The sequence below is a fragment of the Hevea brasiliensis genome, chromosome 6, assembly GCF_030052815.1.
Source record: "Hevea brasiliensis isolate MT/VB/25A 57/8 chromosome 6, ASM3005281v1, whole genome shotgun sequence".
Taxonomy (NCBI): Eukaryota; Viridiplantae; Streptophyta; class Magnoliopsida; order Malpighiales; family Euphorbiaceae; genus Hevea; species Hevea brasiliensis.
In genome coordinates this window covers 22,101,206-22,123,234 of record NC_079498.1, presented here as the reverse complement: position 1 = coordinate 22,123,234, position 22,029 = coordinate 22,101,206, and the positions used below count along the sequence as shown (strand labels likewise).

At 30.4% G+C, this 22,029-nt stretch overlaps 1 non-coding gene across 1 annotated transcript; it reads right to left on the bottom strand.

Annotated features, from left to right (window-relative positions):
* Nucleotides 1-1,088: 1,088 nt before the first annotated feature.
* LOC131181175 (small nucleolar RNA R71) lies at nucleotides 1,089-1,196 on the bottom strand. The gene has a single exon (XR_009149803.1). It is a non-coding gene; the product is annotated as a small nucleolar RNA R71 (small nucleolar RNA).
* Nucleotides 1,197-22,029: the final 20,833 nt, after the last annotated feature.

Here is a 22,029-nt window from a genome sequence, read left to right as displayed (position 1 = left end):
AAATCCCAAAATGACTTAAATATGAACCCTTAACTCCAGAATCGTCTTTTATCAATTATTGCTTGGAATTTTACTTTTGATTGTTTAGTTTAATCTCATTTTATTAATTTTCATTATTAATATTATCAATTTCTTTATTTTGTGAATTATTAAATTAGTCATTGTTTGAATTTAGTTTTGCATTTTCATACCTTATGCTTCAAATTCCTAAATTCTTTTATTAATTTGATTAAAATACAATTTTAATATATTTTATTTTACATCAAAAATTCAATTGAAAACACAACTCTCCATGGGAACGATATCTTTTTCTATACTACTTGAACGACCCATGCACTTGCAGTTGGGACACATCAAGTTTTTGGCGCCGTTGCCGGAGAGTTGTTTGTTTAAGATTGAATTCTTGATTATTTTAGTTGTTTATAGTTTTATCTTTGTTATCTTTTCATTTTGTGTTTGTTTGTTCTTTTTAGGTACTCTTAATCTTTTATGAGAAGAGCTAGAAGCACAAGTGACACATCCTTATTATTTAATCCTAAAATTGAGAAATTTTGTAGAGCCAACAAGAAAGAAACCAGAAAAAGGAAAGAAGCCTTGAGAGAAACTGAAATTGAAGTAGACATGGCTGATGAAAGAATTAGAATTAGTGGTGGTAATGCTGGAAATGATTGAAACAATGAACATATAGCCCAAGGTGAAGAGGTTGTAAATGCTAATGTGCCTAGGGGAAGTATGATGGATCATGCTTTTCCTCGTTTTGATGACTTGAGAGAAAGTATAGCAAGACCAAGAATTGATGCAAATAGCTACAAGATGGATTTTGGGGTTCTTCAAATGATTCAAAATTCCCAATTCGGGGGACATCCTTCTGAAAATCCACACACACATCTAAAGAAGTTTGCTATGATTTGTGATATGCAAAAACAACCTGGAGTATCTGATGATGCAGCAAGATTGAAGCTATTCCCATTCTCTTTGAAGGATAGAGCATTAGACTAGCTTGATTCTTTACCTCATAACTCTATTACAAATTGGGAGCAACTCACCAATGCATTTCTTGCCCAATACTTTTCACCTGGAAAAACTCAAGAGTTAAGGAATCAAATGATTGCTTTTAGACCAAGAGAAGATGAGACTCTTTATGAGTCATGGATGAGATGGAAGGAGTTGGAGAGACAATGTCCACATCATGCCATTCCTAAATGGATGATAAACCAGAATTTTTACACAAATGTCACTCCTGCTATCAGAGGAATCATTGATGCTCAAACTGGAGGGGAATTCATCATTAAGCATGAAGATGAAGCTTATGAGTTGTTAGAGAAAATAGCAAAGAACAGTCATCTATGGAGTAGTCCAAGAGGGTCCAAGAGGGTCAACTCTAACTCAAAAAAGGCAAGTTGCTGGAATGTATGAGCTTGATCCATTCAACATGATCAATGCCAAATTTGATGCACTCACTAATGTCCTTGCTAAGAAAATGGAGGATTTAAGTATGCTAGTCAGTTCATCATCATGCTCTGGAAGTTCTCAATAAGTTGCTTATACAGAAGGAACAATGAGCTATGGAGTAGATTATCCTGCATATGCTTGGAGGAATCATCCCAATTTTTCATGGGGGAATCAGCAAAATCAAACTTTAACTCAGAACTTTCCACCACAACAACAAGAGCATCAATACCAATAACTTAGGCAACCACCACCTAGTTTTCAGCAAAAGAATGCAAATCCTGCACCTCTACCAAAATAGCAAGAACAAAGTTCTACCACAAAGGCTTTATTACAACAAATTCTTGCTTATCAAACTAAGCATGATGAAGAGATGAGAGAGATGAAAGCAAGGCTGGAACAAATGCAAACACACAATAGGATGCTGGAAAATCAAATTGCACAACAAGCATGCTCATCAAGTACCAAATCTATGGGGAAACTTCCTAGTCAAACAGAAAATCCAAGGGAGCAATGTCATGCCTTCACACTGAGGAGTAGTAAAATAGTGCATACTGAGAAGAGTGAAAAAGTTGAGAAGAGAGAAAATGAGAAAGATGTTGAGAGAGATGAAAAACAAAAGAGTGAAAAAGGGAGTGCAAGAAAAGGTAAAGAGGAGGTTGGAGAGAAAGAAGAGAAATATATACCCCCAGAGCCTTACAAGCCATAGCTTCCCTTTTCACAGAGATTTCAAAAAGCTAAGCTTGATAAGCAATTTGGGAAGTTCTTAGAGGTTTTGAAGAAGCTATATATAAATGTGCCTTTTATCGATGCTCTTTCCCAAATGCCTTCTTATGCTAAGTTTCTAAAAGAAATTCTCTCAAATAAGAGGAGACTTGAAGATTATGAGACTGTAGCCTTAACTGAGGAATGCAGTGCTATCCTCCAAAGGAAACTTCCTCCAAAGCTCAAGGATCCAGGGAGTTTTTCAATTCCATGCCACATTGGGGAATCATGTTTTATAAAAGCTTTATGTGATTTAAGGGCTAGTGTAAGCCTTATGCCCCTCTCCATCTATGATAAGCTCAACATGGGAGATCTTAAGCCAACCCACATTTCTCTTCAGTTGGCAGACAGATCAATTAAGTATCTAAAAGGGATCTTGGAAAATATACCACTGAAGGTTGGAAAATTTTACATCCCGGTTGACTTTGTCATTTTGGACATGAAAGAGGATTCTCATATGCCAATCATTTTGGGGAGGCCTTTCCTAGCTACAGCTGGTGCTTTGATTGACGTGAAAGGTGAAAAGCTTACTCTTAGAGTTAGAGAGGATCAGTTAGTCTTCAATATTGGCAATGATAAGAAGAAGCAACATGAAGATGTAGACTCTTGTTTGAGAATTGATATAGTTGATGAGTTAGCAAAAGAGCACTTTAGAAAGAGCTATCCAAAGGCTTCTCTTGAAAGTTGTCTTGTCCATGAAGGGACTATCAATGATGAAAATCCAAAAGAGGCTGTATTTGCACAATATTTGAAGAGTAATCCACCTTGTCATATGGCACCAATCTTTCAACTTGAGCAAGTGGAGAAAAGTGAGGTCAAGCAACCATCTCTCAAAGAAAAAGATGCACCAAAGGTCGTCAAGAAAGAAATGGTTGGATTTTTAGACAAAGCAACAAGGATCTTCTAATGTGATGGAAAGAAAATGAAGTATAGATTCATTGAAGCACCTATTGGAAATAGAGGCAATAAATTCCAATTCTAGCCACCATGAAGCATGACAAGGGTCAAGCTAAGGACCATAAATTAGCGCTCTTGGGAGACACCCCAAGTTTCTTTATTCTGTTTTTATTAAGTTTATTCTATTTGCATTATTTTTATTTTATTTTAAATATCCCTCAAATTCAATTTTGACATTGTTGAATTTTTCCTTTTGTAGATGCATTTTAAAGGACTAGAGGCTATTGCACTGTTGGGAAGTTATTCTTACTTTATGTTTTAATTGTTTACTTCCCCAAAACTGATTTGTTTTAGTTGCCTTTATTGCAGATTCTTTTGGCTTGTGCAAAGAAGTTTTTGTGAGTTAATTCTACAGCATATGCTGTCAACTATTTCTTATTGGCTGAGGTTGGGTGTATTATCTTCATATATCTATGTCTTTAATGTTGGTATTATGGTGAGTGGTTCATTTTTGTGGTTGTGAGCTCAATTGGGCTGTGTTATTCAATTTTATGGTGCTGGATGGGAAAAACTGAGCATGCATGATTTGTTTTCGTGGATAAATGCAACTTTCTGATTGTAGTGCAGTGGTATTGGTTCTTGCTAAGCTTAAAATGTAATTAATGTCAAGCTGCAGGTTTTGAGTTGAAATGATATTGGTCACAAGTTTTTGTGTAGAAATTTTTGCTATCATGAAGTTGAATGTGCAACTAATTTGGATTTGCATATGTTGATGAATTTTTATGTTAACTTTTAATGATTCATGCAATTTTTTTGGCTAAAAATTCTCATTTTTAATGAAGTTTAAACATTAAAAGTCATTTTCCCCCGCAATTTCCAAATTTGCAAAGTGATTTTATCAACTTTTGTTTCTGCTGAATTATGCATAGGCAAACTGCACAACTTGTGCAGTTTTTATACTTCATTTTTGTCCTGTTTCTCATTTCTGTCGAAACCTGCACAACTTAGTGCATAACTTATGCAATTTCGCATTACTTAACTTCCTGTTATTTCATTTTTGCCGAAACTTATATAAGGACCTGCATAACTTGTGCACCATCACCTCCATCCCAGCCACCACCTCAATAGCAGCACCCCCATCCAGTTCAGCAGCAGACCCTTTAGACAAGGGCAAAGCCATAAAAATAGATTGATTCTTGATCTATTCTTGTTTAGCTTCTAGTAGTTTCCCTTTATATACAGTGTTTACATTTTTATAGTTGTTGGAACAAATTTAACTTGCTTTGATTTAGTTTGCTGAACAAATTGAATGGATGGTAACTTTGGCTTTTCACTGTTGCTTTACGATTGTGAGCTCCAATTTTGCATACTAGTGTACATTCCTTCTTGACCCACAATTCTTTTCATTTTTTCTATTATATAATTCTGCTGCAGCTTTTAGTCCACTGCACAACTTGTGCAGTCCCTTATGCAACTCATGCCATACTGCACAGCTTATGCACTCTCCTTATGCACCTGTTCTGTACAACATTTATTCTGCATAACTTGTGCAGCTTTCTTATGCATCACCATCACTCTTGATTCACATTTTAGATGCTAAAACACTGCTCTATACCATGTAACTCTTTCTTTTTGCTCTTAAATTTAACTATTCCTGGTTATTCATTTTTAACTTGAATTTCACTATGCACTACCTTAGACATTGAGGACAATGTCCAATTTTGAGTTTGGGGGTATGCAATAATGTTTTAATTTTGATTTTTACAAAAAGTTTTCACATTTTAATATAGGAAATAGTATAAAAAAAAAACATTTCATTCCATTTCATTAGCATACACATACATTGTAATTAGATTGCATATATTATATTGTACATATATACATACATTACACATTATCTAGGAATTATACCATATAGATATTACAAATAGATTTATTTTATTTAGTTAATGCTTTGCTCATTTTTAGGAATCATGCATCATGAAATAAAATCTTTTGCCAAATCCCTTGAGTATTGAAAAGTTGCCTATGAGAGTGATTTGACTTACCTTTAGTTGGGTTTGTGGATTGAAAGTTTTCTAAGAGGTGCAAAGTTTTGAAGTGTTTATCCCTTGCCTATATCTTCTTAGCCAAAAAGCCACCCAACTAGTCCTTTAGAGATTGGAGTGTTTAGAGGGAGTTATTGGATATAAGGTAGTCAAATGATGTCTCACCAATCCTAGAACAAATTTTCTAAACCTTTCAAGGCGAAATATCAGCTTATACTTGAAAAGAGAGATTATTAGGCATTCTTTGATTTAAACCTTCTCATTTTAAACCTTTGGCCTTTTTCCTAATTAAAATTAACCCTTGCAAACCCCTTTGAGCCTTTTTATTCCGTTTTTTTTTTCTTGAAACCCTTATTGCTACCTAGCCAATGAACCAAACACTCCAACCCTTTTCACGAGGATAATTGAATATTAGGTACACTTTATACTCTGATATTAAAAAAAAAAAGAAAAAAGAAAAATATATATATATATATTAATGAAAGGGAGAAGAAATGCTTGTCATCTTGTAAAAGTGCTAGTATATGTGCTTTTCACTATTGTCATTCAAATTAAAAGAAATCCACCCAAAGTAATTAAAGGAAATGAGTTTGGGGGTGGCATTTTTAGGGACAATCATCAAGAGAAAATACAAGATACAAGTTTAAAGTATCAAAGTGTCCCTCCATTTTTATGTATTTTGTAAAACATGCTAGCACTTGATAATTCTTATTATGTATTTCTCTCCTCCATATATATATATATATATATTTATTTATTTATTTATTTATTTATTTATTTATATTTATATTTATATATAAAAAAAAGAGAAAGAAAAAGAAAAAATAATAATAATAAAATAGAAGTGTACCTTATGTTTTCAAGATTAAAAATATTCTCATGCTTTTAATCCTTTTTACCCTTTTTCTTCTTAGCCTCATTTTGAACCCCATAGCCCCATTACATTCCTAAAAAGACCTTTGATCTCTTGATAGTACTTGCTACATTAGTGGAGATAGGAGTAGAGAATTTGCCTATGGGATTGGAAATTTATTCATTCACTCATTAAATTTCATCATTCTATATAGAGACACTTTGGCTATTGATTGTTCTAGAATTCTTTTTGAGCATGACTCTCTCTTTTGATTGGTTGGTTTGGGAATTTTGGATGATAATTGACTTGATAGCTAAGCGGTGAAAGCTTGGATAAGCATTAGATTCTTTGCATCTTGAAAGATGGGTATATGGATTGTTGGTATGGCTAAAGGTATGTTAAGTTACTTTAATAAGTGATTTTCATAGCTCTTTGGACAAGGCACCCCAAAAAAATTACATTATATTTTAAAGTTTGCTTGAGGACAAGCAAAGACTTGAGTTTGGGGGTATTTGATACATGCATTTTGCATAGTCATTTAGATTTAATTTCATGGCCATTTTATTTGATTGTTAGTCACTTTTAGCTAATTTCATTAGTTATTTAGATAGTTTTTCATGATTGCCAATTTTTGGATTAATTTGTAATTTTACTTTGTTTTGTAGGAAAAATGGTGTTTTTGAGGGACTAAAAAAGAAATTTTGCCATTGAGGAGTGATTTCTACAGCCAAAGATGTCAAAAACAAGTTTCAAAGTTGAAGTATGCATTGGCCAAATTGCGCATAACTTGCCGCATAACTTGCCGCATAAGTTGTGCAGTTCTGCATAGGGAGAAGAAACAATTTTCCAAACCTGCCGAAATCTGCATAAGTTACTGCATAACTTATGCAGATTCATGCCTTGCTTATGCAACCTCATGGAAAACTGCATAACTTATGCAGTCTTGCACCCTGCTCATGCAGCTTCGCACAGAGAGCCCAGGAATTAGCCAAAAACTGCATAAGGGACTGCATAACTTATGCACCCACTTATCTGATCCCATAAAGTCTTCATAATGAGTCGTGTAAGATTCTCTCATAAAAACACACCTCAAACACACCATTTTAGGGCTACTTGTCAGAAAAAAAGATATAAATAGGCCCTTATCTCATTTTAGAAGGGGGGAGGAAACAAAAAAGGGAGCAGCAGCAGGGAAGAGTCAGAAATTAGAGAGCAAAACGTCACCTCTCCATTTCTATACCAGATTTGGAGTTTTCTTCTTTTCTTGCATATTTTCTACCTTTCTTGTATCGAGTTTCTTTAGTTTTCATTTATTTTCATGATTTATTTCCTCTTTTACTTAGAATTTCTTGTGTTAAACATGGATTGTGAGCAGTTTTCTTTGATTCTGGAGCAAGGGATGTAATATTTTAGTTATTTTTGTGGATTTGAACTGGGATGTCCCAATTTAATGAAATTTATGAGGTTTAATCCATTTCTTGTGTGCTTATTCACATGCTTAATGAAGGGCCCCATTAAGTTATGTTCTTAATCCTTGGTTGAAGCACCGAAAGGAGAAAACCAAGTGATAGTTAATCAAGAAATTAGACTTAATTAACTTAGATCTAGAAATAGACTAAGGGTTAAGAGGGTTTTAATAGATTGATTAAAGAACCTAATGGGTCTTGGTTAATTTTAACTCCACGAAAGTAGGATTAAGTTATTTAAGGCACTCTTTGTCTCACTCGAAAGAGTTTTCAAATGATTTTAGAATTAATCTCCTTTAAACCCATAAATTTCATGGATTGGGCTAGCTAGGAAAAATCCCAAAATGACTTAAATATGAACCCTTAACTCTAGAATTGTCTTTTATCAATTATTGCTTGGAATTTTACTTTTGAGTGTTTAGTTTAATCTCATTTTATTAATTTTCATTATTAATATTATCAATTTCTTTATTTTGCGAATTATTAAATTAGTCATTGTTTGAATTTAGTTTTGCATTTTCATACCTTATGCTTCAAATTCTTAAATTTCTTTTATTAATTTGATTAAAATACAATTTTAACATATTTTATTTTATATCAAAAATTCAATTGAAAACACAACTCTCCGTGGGAACGATATATTTTTCTATACTACTTGAACGACCCGTGCACTTGCAGTTGGGACACATCAATCATGTTATGCCTTATAGAGGGGTAAGGTGTTACATTTCCACCCAATCAAATTTTGACACACCATCATATACTATTTAAAAATGAATAAAAGAAGATAAAAATTAAAAAATCAAACAGCCATCTTCAACCTTGGCTACCAATTTTATAGAGAGAGAGAGAGAAAAAAAAGAAAAACCTCCATTAAAGTTTCATTGTGAACTTGATTCCACCCATAAAACCACCTCAAAATCCCATCCTCCTTTCACAAAAAATTGTCCCTACCACTAGAGCAATACTTGGGCCGCAAAAAGAAGTAAAAGCAAAGGAGTTTGTCAAGCTTGGGTAGGCACACAACAAGGTTAGTGTCAATTAAACCCTTTAAATTGTGTGTATGCATCATTGGGAGTATGAATTGAGTGTAAATTTAAGAAAAATTAAACAAATCTTGCATGATTGTGCCCTTTCAATTTTCGACAGCCTTAGGGTATATTAGGATTTCAATGATAAAATTGAATTATAGTTGTAGATGGATGCCAATGAATATGAATTTGACAAATTAAACTCTTGATTGTATGTATTTGAAGAATTGAAATTGTTGGAGCTAGGATTTGGGCACAATTTGAGATTTTGCTCATGTATTGGTGAAAGAAAGTTCTAATGGTCAATTAGTGACCATTTGGCTATGTGTGATTAGGAAGTGAAGTGATTTGTGCCATGGGAATTGAAGTTAGGTATGCTGCCTAGTGTGACCTGCAAGACTGGGTGTGAGTCTAGTAGGTTTGAACAGCTATAACTGGAGTTGTGTAGGTTCAATTGGTGCAAAGCCAATTAGACATGAAATTAGATACATAATAGCACAACTTTGGTGAAGGAACCCAGCTCAGAAAACCACAATAGACTGACCTAAAAATTGACCAAATCTAGATATAAACAATCTGCCTTGGCAAAATGACCAAATGAACAATGTTCATTCATTTGGTCATAACTCAGTGTAGAAAGGTCCAATTGATCTGAAATTTATATCAATGAAAAGCTTAGACAATTTAGAACAACTTTCATGTAGAACACAAACTCCAATTCTGAACTTAACTAAATGAAATTGCTAACCAAAGTTGAGCTACCAAATCTGGCAGAATTAGAATTGCCCAGAAATTCTGGGTAAAAGTCCATCCGACTAGTTATGGTAAAATGGCCATTACTTGAGCTAAAAAACTCCAAATGGAGTGATTCAAAAAGGGAATTAAAGAAGATACAATAAAGAATAACTTTGATTTAGAATATTTGGCCAAATTCTCACTGTAGAATTGCCTAATGGAACAGTAAACTCTAGCACCCAAAACTTAAATTTTTGATTTAATTCCTATTGGTTTGAAGTATTGATTGGCAACTAATGCCAACACTTTTGGGAGCCAAAATGTGGTAATTTCATGTGATTAAAACTCATGTAACTATTATATATGAGAAAGTCAATATTTTGACTCGAATAGTAAAATGAATAGTAACCTTACATGTTAAATACAAATATTTAATTAAGAGCTTTGTAATATGCCCTAGTAGACCTAGTGAGATTGGTTTGGATAGGTTGGCATGCCAAAAGGGTTCTGATAGCAGTACTGCGTATGGCTTCATGCTATTCTGTGATATGATAGCCTATGGCTATACTAATTATGATGTTATATTTGGTTTTATGCCTTATTGCTTTTATGGCTTATTAGCCATTCTGTCTGCACACCGAGAGACACATTGTGACTGATGGTGTGATGGCCTGAGGTACCTGATACCCAGTGCTAGTTTACCCATTTATCCAGTCCGGTCAATTTGTATAGGTTATATGGGCATGGAAAAGTATAAATGTAATTGAATTAATTATTAAAGGAAGTAAGGAAATTAAATATCAAGATAAAGAGCAAGAATGGTTTCAATAAAAAGAGGCTCAAAATCATCAAGAGAACGATTAATAAAATGCTAGGAAGAGTTAATATCATAAGATGTAATTAGCCTTTGACTAAACAATAAGTTAGTAATTATTTATTTCTTATAAGCATAATAACTAGGAATTTTTTTTTACTTTTATTTGTATATTATATTTTCTTGTATTATTGGCACCACTAAGCTTTATGCTTAGCACGTCGCTGTTAGCAATGCGTAGGTACTGAAGATTTGGCCAGAGAACCCAGTAGACCATAGATTGGGAGATTAGAGGTTTTGATCTACATTTGGGTCCCGAGTGTTACCTCCTCAGCAGTGCATATTTTGGTAGTGTCCACCAACTTGTATTTTATTTTTGATCATTGTAATTAAATTTTGGATATGTAATGTAAATTATGTATTTTTGTACATTAAATGTGCAGATGATGTAAATTAATACAGTTTCAAATTTCATATTTGAATTATGTATGTATGAAAATGATTTGAATTTCTTATGTATTTATATGAGTGAAACTTATTAATGTTCTGAATGAGAAAATGAATTTGAGAATATATATAAAGATAATTGTAATTGTTTCACACAGGTAGGAAATCGTCAAATTATTAAGAAATGAGGGGAAACTCCGTCAGTTTCTCCGATAAAATAATTAGATCTAAATTTAAATAAAATTTTATGTGATAACCAAGAATATAATGGGATAAGTTAAGACGCTCCAACGCACTATGTGACATGCCTTGCTCGGCTACACTGTAGACGGGTGAGGGGTGTTACAAAAATAATTGATATTAAAATATAACGAGAACAAATTATTAAAAGAATAAAGTAAGATAAGATAGAGTGTTCCGGCACCGAGTGTGACATGTCTTGCTCGGCTACACTGTAGACGGGTAAGGGGTATCACAGGATTAGCTTCTTTTGACAAATGATTGTTATAAATTGGAGATGGTTCCTTTTATGATGATGTTCATAAAGAACTTATTCAAGTTCCTTCTTACATCAGTCTAAAATTAATTGAAGATCCAATGAAATGCATTATTAAAGCTATTTATCCATCATTTTTGGACAAGTACTGCACATTTAAAGGAGAGAGCTATTTCCAAAAAATGAAACGGTTCACAAGCTCAATGAAATGATAACAAATTTAATACCATGTAAAGAAAGAACTTATTTTAGTTCAGACAGTGTTTGCAAAGCAAGTGTGAACACGAATAATGAAGATCATTTGTACCCAATAGAATTCTGAATAGCTTGAAATTTGCTAGGATTCCCAATCATGACATACGACTAAAAACACATGCTCCTATTATGCTTCTCAAAAACCTTAATCAAATAGAAGGTTTATGCAATGGCATATAATTGATTGTAACGCACCTTGGTAAATGGTTTGTTAGCGCTAATATCATTTTTGGGACAAATATTGGTACAAGAGTACAATTCCAAGAATTATCATGTCGCTTAATGAATCAAAGTGGCCTTTCAAGCTCAAAAGATGTCAACTTCCTTTAGCACCATGTTTTGCCATGACAATCAACAAAAACCAAGGGCAGTCTCTTAAACGCATTGGCTTATTTCTCCTAAAGTAGGTGTTCACACATGGTCAATTATATGTAGTAGTATCTCAATTACCATAAGAGAGGGATTGATAATATTAAATGCAGATGATGAAGCAAAGAATCCCAAATTTGTTAAAAATATAATTTACAAAGAAATATTCCATAATATATCGGCATCAACTCATTAGTAGCAAGGTGCATCAAATACTTAATTTATACCCTTTTATTAACATGACGTAATGCATACTTTTGATTTATCCTAAAAGACAATTATGTTTACTTGTATAGTGAAGTTACTCTTTTGACACAAAACTGCCATTTTGTAGTCATTAGTATTGTTGAACTTCCATATTAGAACACATATACAAAACTAATCAGGTCCTGCTTTAGACATCTTTTGGTGTATTTATATATCTAAGATCCATTACCTAAAGTTAAAAATTGAAAAATTGAAATCCACCATTGTTTATTTTCTTTAGCATATTTTATTTCATTAATTCATTAATCTTCCTTGATCTACTAAAAATTATTTAGTAATAACATGCTTCTTATATGTTTTCAAAAACAACTAAAATAAGAGTTTCATCACTACATTATTAAGTGAATGCTCTAATTAGCTATGCAAATTCATTGTCGTAATTCAAGTGATTCCTTTACAATGCAAAATTCGGTGCAAGCATTCAAAAAGCACTATGGAGAAAAGTTGAATTCCTTATATATATTGGTGTTTCTAAAGATCATAAAATTATCTAGAGTTTTTTGTGTTTCGTATCAAGGCAACATTGCTTCTTATAGGTAATGCTTTTATACTCTTATAGAACTATTTCATTAGCTCTATTTACTTTAAAATGTTACAGTTAGTAAAGTATCGTAACATTGTGAAAGCTATAAACAATATAAGTGTTCTGCTATGAAACATTGCTATTCATCTATTTCATGAGTCTCTATAGTGTTTGATAAAATGGTTGTGCTTAATGAACTATGATTAAATTATATTTTTTTGTCCAAAAGCATTTTTCTTTTGATTTCTTCTTGTAGAAGCATTGTATATTTTTATATCGACTAAATAGCTATTAGTAAAACTGTTATTTTTATTTGCACCTTTTCATACATTGCTGCAATATTCTAATATATACAATGAATTAAAATATATATGGAGTGAAATACCATGTTTTCAATGTAGAGTTTGATGGATTAATGAAAGTTTTGTCCTTTCGTCTTCTAATTTATGTCACCTGATTTGATTAAATTATATTATCATTTGCTTATTCCCTTATGTGTCTTTGTACTATATAAAGTTGAACATGGGTGATGTTAGGTCCTATTCATTTTGCTGCTTGCATTAGAATGTTTTATCAATATGGAGCATTCTTTTCTTCATCAGGTCAATACTATTATAAATGATTGGATGATAAGGGTAAGGATTTGTAGGACTTGAGAGTCTGTTAATCTCAAAAAGAATGGAGATTTGATTAGTCCCAAAAAATTTAGCACAAAAACTTGATTGCAATAGTTAATGTTTTGTTCCTGCTTTTTTTTTTTTTGTCTTTTAACTGAATAATTGAAGATTTTTTTCTTAAATAGCATATGTGCCATCATCAAATAAAATAATTTCCATTCATTTTGTTGGCCTAATTCTTTTCAATTTAGCAATTCAAGTATATTCGGTTTATTAATCCTATATTAAAAACATATAATATGAATCGAACAAGACAATAATTTAGATTAAAATGCCAACATCATTTTCCTTATTTATTTTTACTATTTTTCCTGCTTAGCTTTTATCATCAATACATGAACTTTCTCTTCATCATCTAACTAACAATAGTTATTGCCAAAGTCAAGTTTACACTTCAAGATTATTATTAACCAATAGTTAGTTTAACATCATTTCAATTGTGGTTTTTTAAAAACTTCAAAGGAAGTTGTCCTTCTCTACTGTTATGCAACAAAAAGTCAATGAGGCCAACTTTTTGATAAAAACTACAATGCATATTAGATTATTCTAATTCAAATTCAACAAAAATAAATAAATAAATGTCAGTTCTAATATCCATGGAAGCGTGGGGTTAACTAGTTTTATAATAATTTCAAACATAATTCAACAATAGAAAATTGTTAAAATTAAAATTGTCTAATAGTACCAATACTTAAAAAAATTGTCTAAATTAATTGAAATTTTTAGTGTATTTTGATTAATTTATTAAAATTTTAAAGATTTCAATAATAAATAAAAAAATAAGATTAGCAATTAACCGAATCGATTGCTAATCTATTAAAATCGGTTGTTAATCAATTTAGTAACTAATTCAATCGGTTGCAATGAGCCTAGTTGTAAATAGCAATTGACAATCAAATTGATTACAAATAGCAACCGACAACCAAATTACTTGCTAAGTTATTTAAACTTAAAAAAATGAAACTTTTTGTTAAAAAACTATTGGTTGCTAGTAGCAACTGATTTAGGGACCAAAATTGGTTGCTAATAACAACCAAAACATAATCAGCTGTAAAAATTTGGTGTCTTTAACTTTGTAATTTTACAATTATTTTGTAAAGCGGTTGCTATTTACAATTAATTTAGCAACCGAAAAGTCAGTTGCTAATTTTAAAAAATAATAAAAAATTAAATTTTCAAATAAAATTCAAAAAAATAATTTTTTTCAAAAGTTACTAAACTAATAAATTATTAATGAAAATTAGTACTAAAAGTAATATAAAAATATTATAAAAAATTATTAATAATAACCATTATAAAAAATATTAACAAAAAAATTAAATATAAAATCATATTTATTAGAAAAATTACTAAAAGAAAATTACCATATATATAATATAACAAAAAAATTATTAAAAATTAATATGACAAATAATTTACTAGCAAAAAATATATTTGTATAAAAATTTTTATTTTATGCAAAAGATAAATAAATTAAATAAAAAAGAAGAGAAAGAAGAAAACATGAAAAAAAAAGATGAGAACGAAAAAGATTATGAAAAAGAAAACAAATGAGAAAGAAAAAGATGATAAAAAAGAAAATGTATGAGAAAAAAAATGAAAAAGAAAATAGATAGAAAAAAATGATAAAAAGATAAATAAGAAAGAAAAAAAATGATAAAAAAATATGTTAGAAAAGAAAAGATGATAAATAAAAAAGATGAGAATGAAAAAGATGATAAAAAAATGAGAGAAAAGTGAGAAAAAAGAAAGAAAATGAGTAGGAAGAAAGAAAATGAGTTATAATTTATATAAGCGAATTAGCAACAACTCATTGTTAGTTGTTAATTCTTTTAAAAAATTAGGCAGAAATTTTTTTGAGAAAAATTTTATAACCAATTCGCAATTGGTTGTAAAATCGTTTACCAATAATAATCAATTGCAGAAATCGATTGCTGTTGGCAACTGATTTGTAAATCGATTGCAAATCAGAATAAGAAAAAATAAAAACATGGGCGAGAATTTTTTTGGGGGAAATAGTAACCGATTTCAATAATCGATTGCTGTTAGCAACTGATTCGTAAGCAAATTGCAAATCAAAAAAATTTGGTGGGATTTTTGGAGAAAAAAATCGTTGCAAAATCGATTGCCATTTAAGCAACCGATTCACAAATCGGTTGTAAATCAAAAAAAGAAAATAAAATATTGAGCAATAATTTTTTGAGAAAAAAATCGGTTTCAAAATCAGTTGCAAATACAAAAAAGAAAAAGAAATGGGTGAGAATTTTTGAGCAAAAAAAAATTTAGTAACCGATTTACAATTAATTACAAAAATCGATTACTATTAGCAACCAATAAAGAATTGATTGTAAATAACAACCGACAATTGATTGTAAATTTTTGCAATCGATTGCAAATCTGTTGCTAACTCTGAAGCCAGTTAAAATAATTCTTTAATTTAGCAACCGATTCCCTAAATCGATTGTTGTTAATTTTAAAATTGGTTGTTATTAGTAACAGATATTAACAATTGATTTTAAAATTGATTGCTAATTATATATTTAAAATTTTTTTAAAATAGATTAGTAATCAATTCATTAACTAATTATAATTCGGTTACTGTTAGCAACTAATTTTTATAACTAATTATAAATTAATTGCTAATAACAATCTATTTAGCAGTCAATTCTCGAATTGATTATTAAATTTTTTTAAAATTAATTATTTTACTAAAAAAATTAAAATTATTAATTGGTTACAAAATAAGTTGCTAATAACAATAGATTCAGCTAATTGTAATAATCAATCGTAAAAACTTATTATTTTTTGTAGTGAAGGCTGTGAAATGTCGGGAAATAGTGATACACGTGACACTTCCTCTTAAATATTTCATGCACAGCATGATACAATGAGGTAAATGCACTCAAGTTACCCGAAAGCTACGTGGCAAAATCTAATTAAAAAAATTATTATTTACTCCCTTCTTTTTTAAAAAATTAATTACTTAATCTCTTTATTATATTATTTAGTATTATATTTTTAGTTCTTTAAATCATTTGGTCTCTTTGTTAATTTTTTTTTATTAGTCAATACTAGCTAAATTACTGCTTTTTCTTTTTATGGAGAGCCAAATTACTATTTACTCTATTTATTTTATTAAAATTAATTTGCTTATTCCTATACTTTAAAGAATACATTAGTTAGCCCCTGTAAATTGATTCTATTAACTCTTTAATCCTCTTAGTTATTTTTTTTTATATCTAAATTGTCTTGATATTCTCTCCCCATGTTTTTTACCTTTGCAACCACATCCTTTTTTCCCTCATTCTCTTTTTGTTTTGCATCTTTTTGATAGAAAATGGTATAAATTGTGTGTGTAAAAAGGTTAATTAATTCTCCTAGATGTCCAAGTAATCATGGTGATAATTCAGAAAAATTGTCTTCCAATAAAGAAAACACAAAAATGATACTTGGGAAATTAAATGAAATATTGAACAATTTAATGAAAAAATGCAAATTCAGATTTAGTCTACACACAGTAAAATTTTTATTTTTATCCAAGAATATATTTTTCAAAATATTGGCTTTTAAAATATAAAGATAGTTTCACTAAAATAGATGGACTAAATAGTAATTTTTTTAAAATATAAAGACTAATTAATTAATTTTACTAAAATAAAAAGACTACATACTAATTTAACTGACATTAAAATTTATTGACTAATAAAAAATTTCATAGAAGAATGAAAGAATTTAACATAAGCAAAATACAGTACTTAATAGTGCATTTTTCAAAATACATTGACTAAATAGTTAATTTCATTAAAATAAAAAGACTAAATAATAATTTTCTCTAAAAAAAATTATAGATAGAAAGTAGAGGGCAGTTAAAAAAAGGGATATTTACAATTTGATTTTTGAGTTTTGCTCTATATTATACTTTGGTCCCTAAAATTTGGAAAATTAGTTATTTATTCCCTAAGTTTTGCACAATACTATATTTTAGTCCCTGAATTTTTAGAAATTAATTATTTAGCCCCTGGATTTTGCACGATACTACTCTTTAGTCCCTTAACTTTAATATATAAAACAATTTAGTTCTTCTGCCAATGGATGGAATTGTTGTAAACATTAACGTTACATAGACTAAATTGTTCATTATATTAAAATTAAAGGGACTAAATAATTTATTTTTCAAAATTCAAGAATTAAAATCTAACATAGTGCAAAACTCAGTGATTAAATAATTAATTTCCCAAAATGTAGGAGAAAACCAAAAAATCAAATTGTAAATTTCCCCAAAAAATCTAATCACTACTGCTTATGTTTTGCTTAAATTTAGATGAATCAACTTCCAAATTTAGTATGTATTATTAGAGACTGTTTCTAGCAAGCATATGAATATCCCTAAGTTTGACCCGATCGGTAACTAAGTTATATTCTATTGCTATTTTTTTGGTGCATCTTTTAAAAGAATAATTAACACAATTACCTAAAATTTTTCACTAAACATATAATCTAATCACAATTACTAAAATTTTCTTTCCGAATTTAAGGTCTATACAGTTGAATTGATATTTATTGATAGGTTCATCAACTTAAAATAATTTTGAACAATTCATTTTTTTTAAATATGAACGATAATATAGGAAAATTAAAAATAAAGTTCTTCAATAAAAGTTTTATTAATATATTAAATTGATTATAAATAATTTCAAAATAATTTTGATTTATTAATATACATGTAAGATATCAGAAAAGAGAATTGATGTACAATGAAAATAATAAAGATGATCTCTAAAAGGTTTTTGACAAGTGATTCTTTATATTATTAACATGTTAATTTAAATTATTAACATGCGGCTTTTTTAAAATTTCTTTATATATATATACACACTACTCAACCCTTCATCTTTTTTATTAATTATGTTATGTTAGTTTTTCATATGTTAAAGTTATTTAATAGATTATGAACTTGGTAATACTCATATAAATTATGGAAAACTCTTGACTTACATTTCATTTAAATATTTTTCATTTTTATTATAAAAAAGTACATTTTTAATTCAATTATGTAATGAATGAACTAATTTAATTTTATTATAGCTACAAAATGACTTTTAAAATTTATGTACTAATTTTGTGGATAATATAAAACGAGTCTATTCATAAATATTTTTATTGTCATTATAAACATGAGTTTAGTTTTGTAAATTGTTTTTTTTTTTGGTGAAAATTAGGAAAAAAATACCATGTTTTTTCACCCATTTTTCTTTTCAGGGTCAATAGTTCACTTTGTAACAAAGTAGTACCCTAAGGTCTTGCACCATTAACAAATGATGACTTTCCATATTCTCTCCATCAAAAGGTGATGATGTGTAACAAAAATGTGCTAACGTGGAAGATAAATTTGCTGATGTGGAATAAAAAAAAGTGAAAATTACAGAAGAGTACCTTTTGGTTTCGCTCATTTTCACTTCAGGATTTGAGGTTTATTTTGTGACCAAGTGATACCCTGTGATAACGCTTTATTAGCAAACATAACATTTTATCTGACACTGTTAATTTTCACCAGTGTACATTAAAATAATATTTTTCTTATTTTTAATAATAAAAAATAAGAAAAAGAAAAAAATAATTCACACAACGCTAAGATATTCATGTAAGAAAGATATTTTATTCACCTTGGCATGGTAATTCTGAAAGTGAGGTATGCTGATGTGGAGTTTGCATAAAAACCATGCGTTTCAGAATCACTATCTATAGATTTTTGAACCTGGAGTTTGCACGTTCACTTTCGAAATCACTGTCAAGGGCGATTGAAGTAGCATAAACTTTTGGATGAGTTACTGGATTAGTATTACTAAGAATTTGGATAGGATTGTTTGCTAGTTTTACTACCCTGCAAGTGCACGGATTGCTAATAAGTAATAAAGTGATGAGTAGAGTATCGTTCCCACGAGGAATTATAGGCGTAAGTACTAAACTACAATACAATTTTGACTGTCTAAACTTTCAAAAGTTATAGTGTAATAAAATTTAAGCTGGTGCTGAATAACTACTGAAAACAAAAGAAAATAAATCTGAGAACTTAAGAAGAATTCTATTTGGATAAATAATTCCGGAATTAAGATTTCACACTTTTAATCTTACTTTATTAATGGAATGACTGTTGTCACTTTGATGGAAATTAATCTTAAAGTATCTTAGATCCTCTCTCAAGGTATCTAAGGTATATTTTAATTACTCTGAACCCTACTTTCGTGGTGATCAGTCCTAATCAAAATCCCTTAAGATCTATGATTAATTATGGAATTCCACAAAGGTCATCAACCTATCTTTCGATTAGATTTTCTAAGTTCAAAATCCTAATTTTCCGATACTAATCTTTACCTTTCAATTCTTCAATTAATTTCTTAGATCATAACTAAGTGGGTACCAACGCATAGCATGCATTAAGAACATAAGACATTAAATCAAAGCTTAAAGCTCAAAACTCAATTCCATTAAATAAAACTCAATGTATATCCATAATAGAAGTTAAGAATGCTACTTTTCAAATTCCAGAATTAAAGGAACTACTCACTCATAGTGAGTTTAACAAGCATAAAGTAATGAAAATAAAAGAATATAAAACTAGGCTGAAGAATTAGAACAAAAGAACCTAGAGAAAGATTCTATAGCTATGGACTTGTGGGACTTTTCTCTTCCTTGGCATTAATGCAATTCCTCTTCAAGATGGCTTGGGAACTAAGGTTTTCAAGAAGTCTTTTCTCAAAGATCTTTCTTTTTTCTTTTCTTTTCTTTTCCTTTTTTTGTATTTTCTCTCCCCCCTTTTAAGCTTTATGCCTACTGATATTTATATTAAATGTCCTAGGGTTAAGTTTTAGAGTCCCAACGGCAGTAGAAGTCTGAATGGCATGCCCAAATAGGAACTGGAGTCAAATTAGGAAGCTGGCTGACACATAGTACACAGCTGGTGCGTCATTACACAGCCTGGGGTGTGTAAGTCTCTAGAGTGATTTTAGCCTTTCTTCAAATGGAGGATAGAATGTTACACGAGGCACTTGGGTTTACACGGGTCAGAGTACACAGCCCGTGTACTATCTCCATTCCTTTTACCACTTTAAGCTTTGATGAGCAGAAGGTTACACGGGTCCTTGGATGGTACACGGGGTCCTTTACATGACCCATGCACTGAGGCTTTTCTGTGACTCCTTTAATTCTTACTGGGTAGAAGGTTACACGAGTCCTTGGCTGTGATTACATGACCCGTGTAAAGTGTATCAGCAACTTGTCTTGCTTTCAAGTCCTCCCAAGCTTTTCTACTTCACTCCTATGCCTTTGATTTCCTTCAGAACACCTAAAAAGATGCAGAAAATATGAAATTTAGAGAAGATTAACTAAATTAACAAAAACTAATGAAACTAATATATATGTATGCAATTATCTAACTAAATGCCATGAAATATAATACAATTGTGCCTAAGAATATATATATAATACAAGTGTATCAAATATCCTCAAACTCAAATTTTTGCTTATACTTATGCAAAACAAAACATTTTTGAAAACTTTTTAGGGTACTTAGAAACATAATAAAAAATTCAATTTGCACACAATTGAACTCTCTTCAATTTTTATGCCAATTTTCCACTTTCTAGGCATTGAGACATCAATAGTTGCTTGCTGGAACCTCATCCTCTTTATGAAGCTTCAACTAATTATTCCTCTATGCAAGGCCATTAATAATCACAAATAACCTGTTTTTTCAGGATAGACTTGAGAAACACTTGCTCCCCCAAACTTGCCTCTATTGTGGATAATTGTGATGAAGTGACTTAATTCTAACTCCATAGGCATATCTCAATTTCCTATCTCTACTAATGTAACATACACTTTTCAAAAGATCAAAAGGTCTTTAAAAGATAATGGGGCTAAAGGGATAGTGATTTGGTTGCCAATGAAGGGTTTTTAAGGAATGCAAATATGAGGATAGCATTTATGCATAAAATACCAAGTATGCTAAATTTATTCTAATAGTTTTGTACAGAGAGGAGGGGCTTTTGGTTTTTCTAGTGTCAAGCATGCTTCTTTGATACTTATTTTAGGACTTCTCTTTTTTCTCTTTTTTTTCTATGTCCTTTTTGTCCTCTCCCCCAAACTCATTGCTTTTGCTGGGTTGGAAAGGCAAATTTTTCTTTGATTTCAATTGCACACTTGAACTTTCTTCTAAGCTTTGCACCCTTGCACTTTCTTCTAAGCTTTGCACCCTTGCTCTATATCGTCTTTGGCATTTAGTATACTTCTTATTTATGCACTTAGCTTCCTTAAAAGGGTAGGATAGGTGTTTAGGCTAATGGCTAGGTGAATAATGTGGGTAACCAAGAAATATTATATGGGTAAAAATATAGGCTCAAATTGGCTGCAATGGATATTTATTTTAATTAAGGGTGGCTAAGGCTTCATGGGGCTATATCAAAGAATGCCTAAATTATCTATTCATCAAGCATATGCTAGGATTTCGCCTTGATAGGTCCTAAGAGACATGTTCTAGAGCTGATGAAGTATTTTTAGGTTTGCTTGCATTTCAAAAATTTTCTCCTAATCTTGCAAGTTTAATGTAACAGATTAATAGCTATGAAAGGGTTTAACTAGTTTAACTCCACTTAGGTGATTAGGTTTTTCACAAATAGCATACTAAAGCCTCTTTGCTTATCTAGTTACATTCATTCCTCTTTCCTAGAGTCTCCAATTATTAGCTCATCAAATATTTGGTTATAATTTTAAGTTGAAAAACTTTTTAAAAGAGTTCAAAATTTTCAAAATTTGCAAAAATTTTCTAGATTTTTGATACACAAGTATAATATATGAAGGAACGAAAGTGTGAAAAAATCAAGTTTATACCATTGAATTCAAAAATTTTCACCTAGGGTCACATGCATCATGCAAGATTTA